This window comes from Monodelphis domestica, chromosome 5 (genome assembly GCF_027887165.1).
Source record: "Monodelphis domestica isolate mMonDom1 chromosome 5, mMonDom1.pri, whole genome shotgun sequence".
Classification (NCBI taxonomy): Eukaryota; Metazoa; Chordata; class Mammalia; order Didelphimorphia; family Didelphidae; genus Monodelphis; species Monodelphis domestica.
The window spans coordinates 44,832,459-44,845,135 of NC_077231.1; the positions used below are offsets into that span (position 1 = coordinate 44,832,459).

Below are 12,677 nucleotides of genomic sequence, written 5' to 3' on the forward strand. Positions count from 1 at the left end.
TTTTAGGAACGACCCTTCTATTCCTATGCTTTCTAGTGTTTTTAATAGGAATGGGTGTTGTATTTTGTCAAAGGTTTTTTCTGCATCTATTGAGATAATCATGTGATTTTTGTTGATTTGCTTGTTAATATGGTCAATTATGTGGATGGTTTTCCAAATATTGAACCAAAAGATTAGGGGGAAAAAACTGAATTGCAAAAGCCTTTCTTTCTGACTCCAGCACTTAGCACACACAGGGCCTGGCATATAGCAGGTGCTCCATAAGTGTTGATTGACAAGACTCTAAACTCCTAATGAACAGGAACTGTCAGTTGCATTTCTACCCCCAACACTAGGAGGCACCTAAGACATGTTTGCCCCCTGATTGGAGGCTGCTCTCGGTTGATTTCCAGTGCATTCTGTATCTCTCTCATTTATCCCTAGTGGTCTGCAGCGTGGGACGGTGAGCTCCTAGAGAGCTGGGGCTGCCTTTTGCCTCTCTGTTCATCCCTCGCAGTTCGCAGCTGTAGGCGCTTAATAAATGTTTATGGATGTGGTAGAGTCTTCCCTGAGAAGTTCCATTATATCCTGCGCGTTTCTCGTTTGTAGATAGTTGTAGCCACACTAAACTGAGGGTAGGGACTGCCTTCTGCCTTTCTGTCCATGCCCCGCGATTGGCATCCACCGCGCCTGGCACATAGTAGGTGCTTCCTAAAGATTTCTGGGCTGATGCAAAGCCAGCCCCGCGCTCCACGTGGAGAACACCCAGCCTCCCTTTGCTCCCGGAGGCGTGGGAGGGAGGAGGGAGAGGGAGGGGGAGGGGAAAGGTCAGGCTCGCTGGCGCCCCGCCCCTCCCTCCTCGTTCCCGGCTCCCTCCCTCTCTGGCCCCGCCCCCTCCGTGCCCCGCGCCCGCCCTCTCCGCCGGCGGAAGGAACCGAAAGCGAGGCTGAAACGCCTGACGTCAAGGCGACCCAGCCAAACCTCGCCCAGAGTCAGGCGTGGAACGAGCCGGAGCGGCGGCGGCGGAAGAGGAGGAAGAAGAGGAGGGAGGCGGCGGCAGCGGCCCGGCGACCCACCCGCCTTGGCGACCGGAGAGCGGAGACGGAGACGCCGAGAGCGAGCGAGCCCGGCTCTGCGGAGGGAGTCCTCCGGGGGACTCGGTGGCAGCGCCCTGAGTGAGTTGGGGCCGGCGGCGGGGTGGGGAGGAGGCCCGGGAGGGGCGCGAACGGGCCGCCGGGGCTGAAGGCTCCCGGTCCGAGCCGGGACGCGCAGGTGGCGTGGCCGGGCCGGGCCTCGGAGGGACTAGACGCTGCCGGAGAGCCGCGCGCTCCGCGGAAGGGTCAAATGTCTGAAACATGGCGGAGGGAGTGCGAGCTGTAGGACCCCCAGCTCACTCGCTCACACGCACCCCCTCCCGCTCCGGCTGGCATGCACTGTGCGGGGCTGGGTTGCGGGGCCGTCTCTCCGCCCCCCCACTCCGCGACGACCACCACCCTCGCGCAGCGGGGGTCCCCCACCCCCACCTCGGGCTGAGCGTGGAAGTGGAGGGCGGAAACGAGAAAAGTTGTCCCTGGACCGGGCGGACCAGCACCGAATCTGAGGAAGAGGGGGGTGGTTTGAGGTGACCACTCCCGGGCCCCCTCCCTCAGGCTGCCCAGCTGACAGGGAAGGGAAAGGGGAAAGTTTGCTCGTTGGGGCTGCTGGACTCGGGTTTGTTTCGGGAAGTGGTAGGAGGAAGGCGGCGCAGCCAGCCCCACCTAGTCCGGCTCTGTCCCTCCCTGCAGCCGGGCAGGAAATGGCCCCCTGGGGAGCCTGTCCGTGGGGGTGGGGCGCAGGGGGACCACCCCGGTATCCGGGGTTCCAGCCTCAGCTCTTCGGGGGTCAAGCTGGGTCCGATGAGCGTCCAGGAAGTGCCCCGAGAGACTCAAGGGACCCTGCCCGCAGGGTGCTCCCAGTCTTGAAGTAGGCATTGGAAGCTCCCTGGGCCCCTCCCCCCACTCTATTCCACCCCCACCCCCCACCCGCCGTACCTTTTGAGGAAAGTACTGCACTCCCAAGGCTGCAAATGTGCAGCGCCTATTATGTGTACTTGAGATAACCAAGAAAACCCATACCTTCCCTCAAGAAGCTCACATTCTATTGGAGGTGAGGCTCCCAAACTCTGAGGTGGATTCTTTTAAACTGTTCCAGCAGAGTTCTTCTCTCCCCCCCCCCCCACCCCCCAATATCCCTACGAGGAAAGTACTGCATTCTCAGATCAGCAAACATCTACTTTGCATCCCCCCAATAACCTTAGGGAGTGCACGATCTAATAGGGGTGTAAAACTATGGTTTTAAAGCCTCAAAATACATTCATAAGTGGAATTTTTAACCCTCACGTTTTCCCACCCTCTAAATGGATGTAGCATTAATTAAGTACCTACCATGTACCAGACCCTGTGCTAAGTACTGAGGAAATTAAACAAATCAATTCCTCCCTTTTAAGGAGCTTGCAGTATGCTGGAAATGCATAAACTATGATTCTTCAAAGCCTCAAAATGTTTTTTTCTTTAAGCCCCCCCAATTTGTTTTTCATTGTAATTTGAGTAGGTGGTCATTTTTTATCCTACACATCCCTAAATGAATGTCTTTTGTGGGAAATGCTGTACTTAATATCAACTTTTTTTGTTTGTTTGTTTTGGGGAGGGCCTAATATGGAGAGTCTACTATCAGTCATAGGTAAGCTCCTTGCAAGTAAGGATTGTTTCTTTTTTTGTACTTATGTGACTGGCATGTGGTAGGCTTAATGGTTGTTGATTGATACATTTAGCCTAATGCTTGTTCTTTCTCTTTAGAGAAGCAATACCAGTATGTCCACAAACTGATGTTTCCTGCAAAAGTTAATGACTTTAGATTTTTATATCACCTTAAAGTTAAGCCATATTAACCTCATTTTTGTATCAAGCAAGAATTTGAGGGACTTACAACATCCTATTTGAGTAATTTGGAGACATTACTTTTAAAATGCATTTTTCTGATATAAGCAATCTCAGAAGTAGGACCCCCCTCACCTTTTTAGTAGCTATTTGTAGCTATCTGCCTAAGACCATAAAAGTATTTGGAATTGCTTGCAAGTTATCCTAGCAAGAAATGATACACAAAAGAAAAAGAATACCATTTGCCTCCCAACTCTAAACTTACTCAAGGGTTTCCCTCTGGACAAATTTTTTTTGTAGTTATTAACTTCAGAGCTGGGAGGGACCTTGGAGATTTTATCTAGTACAAAACCCCTCATTTTCTAGATAAAAAATAGATACCTCTAAGTGAAGTGACTTATCCAAGGTCATATATTAAATGCTGGCTTTTTGGGTACCAAAAAAGGACAAAATGATCTTTGAGTAGGCTTGTGGGGTGGAGAATTAAAAGATTGGCCATGCATAAATTATAGAGAGTTTGTTTGGGAAAACCTGGAGAAGGGCCTTGAAACCAACCAGAGTTTAGTCCTGGTATATCAAATCAGATAGCTCCACAGACAGAGGTGACTGACATAAACGAGATTGCACACAGGGATCAGGATTTATGATTTTATTATTTCATTGATATAGGGAATTCCTAGGTGAGGAAATAGCCTTTATTAATGTGGGCCTGCACTTTTTTTTCAACATTAAGTCTTTGTTGCTGAGAGTGCTGAGGTTTAGGGACTTGCCCAGGATCACCTAGCCAGATATGTGACTCCAGTTGGCCCTATCTCCTCTTGACTGCCTTTTCAAAAGGGAAATGAAAGTAGTTTCAGCATTTGACTGCTAGCTAATTGAGTAGATAGATGAAGACTTGGTTGCAAAATTTCTTGCCTCTGTTTATAAAGTGCTTTAACTTTTCAGAATGCTTTCCATCAGTTTTTATTTTATCTTCAGAATTACACTATGGAATTAGATGGCCCATTAGCAAAGCTAAGGCACAAATATGTCTAGTGCTTTAGTACTAGATGAGTTACTTAAGGATCTTAATAACCATAGCCAATATAAAGAAAGATTGATAATTTAGCAACTAGTTTTATTGTTACTCAAGAGCTCTAGTATAAACCTTACAATTGATGTAACTGAATAGGATACTGTTCACTCTGTTATAGTCTCCTTAATAAATTCAATTTCTGAGAGAAATTTAAAGGTAAAAACACCAAATGATCTGTTTCTGGCTTGTGTTTTTCCTTAATGACACTTTATTATGTACTTTGGTTTCTATTCATATTATTACCAGAGGTGGTTTCTCCTTGTGCTTACCATACCTTCCTCCTCTTAACCTCCAAGTGTTGGTGCTCTAGATTTTAGTGCTCCTGGAAATATCTTTGTATTTATAATCAAAGCATTCAAAGACCAATTTTGAATTACCACTTATGATAGACTTTTAAGATAGTACATTAGAGCCTTGCTATAACCCATCCTGGCGGTATTGAAACAGAAGACTGGCCTAGCAATCCTATCAGAGGGGTTTACTTATTATTTAGGGAGCAAAAGGATCTTTTATAAGCTGTATTCGTTTATCACTTTTTTTTTCTTATTTCAGGGACTAGACAGCTTTTTAGGGTCAATGGAACAGAGAGCTTTTACTTCTAGCCAAATTTATCAAAAGCTTCCCAGGCCAACTAGTTAAGTTATAAGCCTGGGAACTGACTCTTTCAAAGATCAGCATAACAAATAAATCTTGAGTACTTATCAGTGTAGCCATCTATAAATATATAAATAATCTAGGTTTCCTGTATGTTGAAAACTTTTTTCTGAACCACATTATAGGACAGTGTTGATAAATAGTAATTTATCATTTCAGAACTTTTAAATTTGTAGGAAAATCTTTAGGCTTCTTTGGATTTATAAGACAGCAAACAAACTACAAAAGCCCTGTTCTGATTGCTTCCAAGACTAGAATTTATTATGGCCTCTTGGGATCATAGTAAGAACTCGTCCAGTCCAGCCCCCCTCATTTTACACATGAGACTAGAAAATTGGGACCCTGGCAAATTATTATAAAGTAAAGGTCAACAGCCAGTATTTCAGCCCTATTCCCTTGATTCCAAAACCAATGTTCATTCCATAGTGATGCTGCCCCCCTCCTTTGGAGATAATATTGAACTGCTTAAATCTTTTAAATCGATATTTTTAGAGGTGTTATGTCCATTTTTGTGGAGTAAAGTTTTATGTGGAGCCAATGTATATTATAAAATCGCTTTAGACACTTTATAGATGACCATTATTAAACAATCTTAATGCATTGCTTTTAGACATGTCACTTTCTATTTTTAAAAAGAACCTTCAGTAGTGGGTCCCAAGTGTCTTTTTGTATGTGGTATAAACCGTTTATTCTGATATTCAAGGCCTCTCCTCTTATTTGAACCTACATGTCCAGTTTATATTCTAGCAAAATTGGACTGTTCTCTCAACTCCTTTTTAATCCTATTGTCTGTCTGAATTTCTCTTTTGGGAATTCCCTCTCATTTAACTGAAGTCTTTCTCTTTAAGGCCCAACTACTCCACAGCATCTCCTCCTTGAAGTCTTGCCCTAAGAAACCCTCCTCTCTCAAATATCTTACACTACTTAGTTTGAACTTGCTGTATGTAATTATCTCTTGTAGCAAAACTATTTGTACTTTCTCAATGTTAGATTGTGAACTTCTTAGTCAAAGTGGAATATTGCCTCATGTTCCCAGCACCGAGCAGGATGCTTTGTATGTTGGTCACTTAATAAACCTAAATAAATAAAATTGAATTCCATTTATTCTCAAAGTTCCAACCATAATATTACTCTTGGTATCTAGTTATTGCGAAGGTCAAACATGTATTCTGTGTCTCTTATTTCCATAACAATTTGTAAAATATGGGTTTGCTTTTCAATTTTTCAATTTATCTCTTTGTAGGGAATGATAACTGGATTACCTAGATGAAGAGGGAATGTAAATATTATGCCTTTAAATAAAATAATTTTATATAAACTACTTTCACATCTAAAAATATGTTCAGTTTTAATTTGGTACAGAAATTCCCCATGTGCTATAGAAAGGCACTATTCTAGAGTTGGACTACGTTTGCTTTGTAATTCTCTGATCATGTGCATCCTATATTTTTTAGTTGTTAGAAATATGTTCATCTCAAATTAAGAAAGTTAAATTTCCTTTTAAGTGTTGAGTGATGGTTTAATAACAGTATTATTCTAAATTGAATTTACACTTCCCTTATTTATACCTGTCAGATTACCAAAAGTAAGCAGGTTTATGATTCACTAAAATTAAGTTAATTTCCAGTAAATGTCAATCCTATGCCTTGTTGAACAGTTGTATTTGTAGGGGAAGAATGCTTTCAACTTGGCAAAGAGACTGCAGGTGTTGAGGAGGGGGAAGTGCCCACTAAAATCAGTATAATCAGAATTTTGCTACTTTTTAGGGCTTGGAGAATTTTGAAAGTGATTTTCCCCCCTTAATTATTAAATTAAAAGAAATAAAATACAAATAAGTCAGCTGAACTTTACCATGATGGAATTAAGGATTGCTTCTTAATTTGTCTTTTTAATCTCCCTAGTATTGTACTTAACACAGGAACGTTTGCTGGGGATACAAAAACAAAAAAATACCCTGCCTTTGATGTTCTCTCTGGGAGACAAATATAAACATACATAAATACAATAGTTTCCAGGGTGTTGGGCAGGGAATAATAGAAACTGTGGCCATTGGGAAAGGTCTCATTGTGGGAGGAGAGGGAGCTGGCATGAGCTAGGTAGCTTTAAGGGAAGCTAGATGCAGTTTTAAAACAGTGCCCCATGCGAAGAAAGTTATGGAGACAAGAGAATGGGATTTCATGTATGAAGAACTCGAAGAAAACAAGTTTTACAACTTCTCAAGAGTTGATGGAGAACAACATAGAAGCCTGAAAAGGCAGCATAGAACCAACCATGTAGTGAAAATTCAATTTATCTTAAAGTCAAGAGAGAGTCCCTGAAACTTGGATCCATCTTTACTTTGGAGCAATCAAGGATGACTTGAGGTTATGATCCTGGTGGGTGACTAAGTATGGTGGGGACCACCTTAAATATGGGAACAGTTGAAAGAGGGATGGGTTTGGGGAAATTGTGTTTTGAACTTTGAGATTCCTGTGGAATATCAAAGTGTTGCTTAAGCAGTTGATGTATGAAACTGGAGGTGGATATGTAGATCTGGGGAAAGGGTGGATATATAGATGTGGTAAAGCATGTTTAGCAATTTTTTGGTCTAGACCTGTAACTTCATCTGGTTAGGGAACTCCCTCTACTAACATAGGCCACCATCTGCTCAGCAATTAATACTCTTAGAGAGCTCTCTGGATCATATTAAATGAGTAAATGACTTGTTTACAGTCAGTCAAGTTGTCATGAGGTTGGATTTGAACCCTGATCTTAACTGGTTTTGAATCCATTCTTTCAATGACTGCAGGCTGTATATATACTGTCTATTTCCGAGGACAAGGGAGAATTGAGATAGATGAAAAATGAGTTGAATTAGAACATCTAAATTTACCTAGACTAAATGTTTTAGCTCAAGCAACCAGCAAACTGTAGGGCTATTTTCAGTTTTCAAAGTTATTACCAAAATTGCCTCTATGCAAAATTTGTGTTTATACACACCTCCTTTTCTGAATTTCTCTCCCATCTTCCTATCCAGGTGCTCACTTCCCTTCATGTTTTATTTGGTCTTACTACCCAAAATCGTCCCAGTCCTTTTTGCTTCTCTGCAAGAAGAATACCCACTATGGTCTTTTTAATGTACTGTGTATTCAGGGTTCAAAATAAATTTTGGTTATCTTTTTTGTCTTTTTATCAGTCATTTTTAGTTATGTATCTTCATCTCCCTCTCCCCTCATTATATTTACAAGAATTATTATTTCTCCTCACTGTTTCTCCATTGAAAAAAGAAAACCCTCAAAGCAAACATGCATAGTAAAATAAATTCCCATATTGGCCAAGTCCAAACATTTGTTCTGCATTTTAAGTTCATCTCAACTAGCAGCACATCTTCTCTGGCATTGTGATTTATCATTCCATAGTGACTTTTCTTTATAATCTTATTTTATAAATTGGTCTACAGGTTGTACTCATTCACTTTGCATTAGTTTATGTAGGTTTTTCCAGTTTCCTCTGAAACTTTGTCACTTCTTGCATCATAATCTGTTAAAAGTCTTAAAACATAGTCTGGCCATTGACTTGGTTTTATTTTCGGCTACTATGAAAAGTTACTATAAATACCTTTATCACACATACACAGCATTGAACAAGCCTTTACAACAAAGAAAAATAAAAGAAAAAGCAGCATATACAATAACTTTGACTAATTGAATGCAACACTCCCCATAATTTCCACATTTCTGTGAAGAGGAAGAGAAGTGTTTTATGTTCTGGTACCAGGAACCAAGATTGGACATTACAATTCTTTAGGCTTAGGCTTTTAATATTTTTTTATTTACATTGTCATACTCATGTCTGTTGTTCTCCTTCAGTTTACATTGGTTCAAATTAATCTTCACATCTTTCACACAATTCCTCATATAATTTCTTACTAGAAAACATCATCCCACTAAACTCACATTCTTCAGAATCTCCTTTTGTTTCTGATTGCCTGCATAGGGCAAGGGGGACTGGACTGTCTTTTGCCTCTTTTTGTATCTCTAGCACTTAGCACAGTGCCTGTCATATATAGTTATATATATGACAAGCACTTAATAATCTCTTCATGTACAAAATCTTAATATCTGTGGTCTCCTTGAGATATATGCCCAGTTCACATGTAACTAAACTGATAACTTTAGCTTAAGCTGTGTCTTAATGCTTTGTCATGGTTTGGAGATGAACCTGCATTGCCAGGACAGTGCAAATCCAGGCACGTCCTGCTAACCCTTTGAACATCAATAGGTAATAGAGTATATTTTTGGTTATCTATACCAACATGATTGAGTATGCAGAGGTTTGTCACTAAATTGACTAGAGGGTGATGGATTTTTTTTCAGCAGTAAGGACTCTCAAAGATTGTTAAATTGTTTAGGGATTGTGATCTGTCAGCAATGGGACAAAAATCATAGGTCCTGGAAACGTGTTAAACTGGGGAGCCTTCCGTAGCCATGCCTTGTCAATTTATCTTCATATCTCTCTCATCAGTCTGCTTCTCTTTACTCATAGCTAGGTACCTTAAGTCAAGCCCTCATTGCCTTTCCCCTGTACTATTGCAATAGCATTCTAAATTAATATTCCTGTATCCAAACTCTTATCTCTTTACAATCTGTCTTCCACACAGCAGACAAATTCATAATCTTAAAGCAACAATCTATTATCCCCTGCTTAAGAAGTTTCGTCAGCACCCCACTGCTTCAGAAAATTAAAGCAATCGACATAAAAACGTTGTATTTGTTAGCATGGATATGGAAAGCCAGCCTCAGAGTCAGAAAGACCTGCATAAACCCCACCTCTGATGCATACTGGCTGAGTGACTCTCCCTTTAAGATCAAACATAAGCCCCTGGTTAATATTTCAAGACCTTCACAGTCTGACTCCAGATTATCCTTCGAAGTTGATTGCATATTATTTTTCTTCTTTAGTTGCAGCCAAACTAGCCTAATTGCTATTTTCCATATACAACATTTTATATCCTGACTAATGCCTAGAATGTTTTCCCTCTCAGAAACTCATTCTCTTCAAGAGGCCTACCTGATTGCCCAAATTGTTAGTACTCGGCCTGTCCTCATTGTAGTTCATGTATATCTAATTTATTTGCATACACATTGTTCTTTCCCCTTGCCCTCTGGAATGCCCATCCCTTGAAGGTAGGGCTACTTTGGTTTTCTTTGTATTCTGGCACCTCATGTTGGGGCTTAATATTTTCTAACCCTTATCTTATGTCTTAGAATCAATATTGTGTTTTGGTTCTAAGGCAAAAGAGCAGTAAGGGACTTAATAAAATCTTGTGAAGTGCCTTTTTCCATTTTTATGAGGTCTCTTCAATAGAAGTATTCAAGCAGAAGGTGAAAGTTAGATTCCATAACCTCTAACTGCCCTAAAATCAGCATGTCACACCCACCTCTAGTGCTTATTATCTTAAATTAATATCAGTACTTCACTTTTCATACATGACGATCTCATTTGAACTTACAAAGCATGTGAGGATGTTGGGGCTGCTGGTCTGTTGTAAGAATTGGAAGGCTAAGGCACAGGAAGGTGAATTCGTTTTCCCAAGGGCGCACAGATAACAAATTCAAAAAAAAAAAAAACTAAAATCAAAACCCAGATCACCTTAATCTTACAGTTTCTGCTATACCATATTTCCTAATATTTACAAGCAACTCTATAGAGACTGTAAAAACCATTTCTTGAGTAGATGCCATGAATTGGTTCATCTGAACTGTTGGGAGAGATATGGACAGATGCACACCTTCTGGATGTGTCTGATCAAACATTGACTGCGCTTCTACCATGTGCCAAGGACTGTGCAAGGCATTTTGGATATAAGGTAAAAAGTAAGTAGTTCCTGGTTCCTCCCTTCAAGAAGTTTACCTAGCAGGAAACAACATAAACACACAGAAGTAGAGGATGGATAGGGATATCCCAAATTCAGAGGTAAAATGGTTATCTAGTTTTAATTTCCCTTACTTTACAGAGGTAGAACTCTGGCCCATAGAAGTAAATCACACAGGGGCATAGCTGAGATTCAAACCCAGGACAGGGCTTTTCACTTGCAAGTCCAAACATATCTACTCTGTTGTGTTTCCACACAAAAATAAATACAAGGTAAAGGGTAGCACCCAGCTCTCAGTTATGAGGACAATATCTTTAAAACTCTTTGCAAAAATTTTTAAGTGTTATATTTAAGTATTAAGATTTTTAAAAAAGAAAGGAAATGACATTCAAAATGCTATAAAAGTATACCCCATGCCCTGAATATGTGGCAGGTTATATTTATGGTGCTACAGAAAATAATACTATACAGAGACAAAAGTCCATGCTTCAAAGATAAAGTAACTAGATCAGGATGGTCCAGGTAAATGGTAGTTGAAACTTAAAAGTAGTATTATTTTGGTGGAGAGTATAAATGCTAGTATGTCCCAATTCCCTATTCCATACCAAATGTCATCATTCCAGAAGCACTTATAAATCAACTAGCCTCTTCTGTGTACCCAAATTCCTACAACATACTAGAGGTTAAGTGACAATAGAATAAATTTATTCTCATTAGCCATTATAGCATTGACAATTATAGATTTCCCTACTCCCCATTATCCCAATCCAAATATGTTCACTTATGGTTAGAATGTAGTATTCTGGGTGCAGCTAAGTGGCTCGGTGGATAGAGAACCAGACCTCAGATACTTCCTATTTGTTTGTCCCTAGTCATTTAACCCCTGTTGTCTAGCCCTACTGTTCTTCTTTCTTGGAAGCAATATCCAGTATTGATTCTCAGAAAGAAGGCAAGGGTTTTTAGAAAGAATGTATTTTTATTTTCTGTGAGCTTTTTAGGTGTAGGCCTTGTTAACTTCACCTTTTGAATTTTGGGCTGGTAATTTCCATTTTTTTTGCACATTAATCCTGTTTCTAACTTCAAATAGATAAGCTTTCTACTTCAACTACAGAGGATGAAGATATGTTGGTCTTGTCCACACAATTGGCCATTGGATTGTTTGCCCACTACTATTCAACGGTTTAATGATTACTATTTTATTGCCAGGCAGAGGTCTTCCAGAATCCAAGGTCATCATTATGAGGCATTACTTTAGATGTGGATTTGTTCTGCTATAAGAAAGAACAAAGACTGTTAAATCTAAACAGTACTATTCTGAATAGATAGGAAGAAGGAAGGGGTGTGGAATAGTTGAGAGACCAAGTGTGAAAATATTAAACTTCACCTTAGGGTTTTTCAGTGGTTTTAAGTATTTTGGAACCCACCCTCATGAGATAAATGCCTGGGTAGGGAATTTAATGGGAAATTACCTTGGCCCTTCCCATAGTAAATGGTCAAACAATAGGGAATAAAATCTGTAGTTTCAGAGTTGAGACTGGTAAAGTGTGGTAAGCCTACATTTGTGGAGGTATTTTGTATAACTTGTTTTTACAGGGGAAAGTTGGGATCTGAAGATGCTACCTTGAGACAATCTTAGTAGGATCAGAGGCAAAGACTCCTTAAATATTGACTCAAGGAGGAATACTGCCCAGGCATATAGGAGTATTTAGCTATAGAAACTGTATAATTCTGTGATATAAATCTTTTTAAGTCTTTGAAAAGACAATTGGTTTAGAGTAGGGGTTAGGGATTTCTAATTTGGTATTTTTATTTTTAGCTGGTTTTGATGGGCTTTTGGGCAGTGTTGATAGTGGGAGGGGGGAATGGAACTAAACTTCATGAGGATCCCTGTGAGCTGCATATTGACTTTTTATTTTTTTTAAAACTCATTTCTAGGTTTTATTGTGGTTTTTGTTTTGTTTAATATTTCTAAATCACATTATCTGGTTCAGGATGCACTTAACCAGCATGCTGCATGTTTGACACCTCTACTTTAGAGAAGAAACTCAGTAAGTTTTAAATTCTACAATAAAGCTGGTTGAGATTTGAAACATTCAGCATCTCAAGAGTTATCAATTCAGAGATGTAGTTGATGACTTAGATGATGACTTTAGAATTGGAATGTGAATTGGCTCGTTGGATTTCTTAAAATTATTTAAAA

The 12,677-nt window shown here is 40.2% G+C and overlaps 1 protein-coding gene across 1 annotated transcript in view; it reads left to right on the plus strand.

Annotated features, from left to right (window-relative positions):
- Positions 1-1,015: 1,015 nt before the first annotated feature.
- Positions 1,016-12,677, plus strand: part of RAP1B (RAP1B, member of RAS oncogene family) — a 45,300-nt gene continuing 33,638 nt past the window's right edge. The window contains exon 1 of the mRNA XM_001364262.5: positions 1,016-1,154. The gene's annotated coding sequence lies outside the window, so the exon portion shown is untranslated. The remainder of the gene's footprint in view (positions 1,155-12,677) is intronic.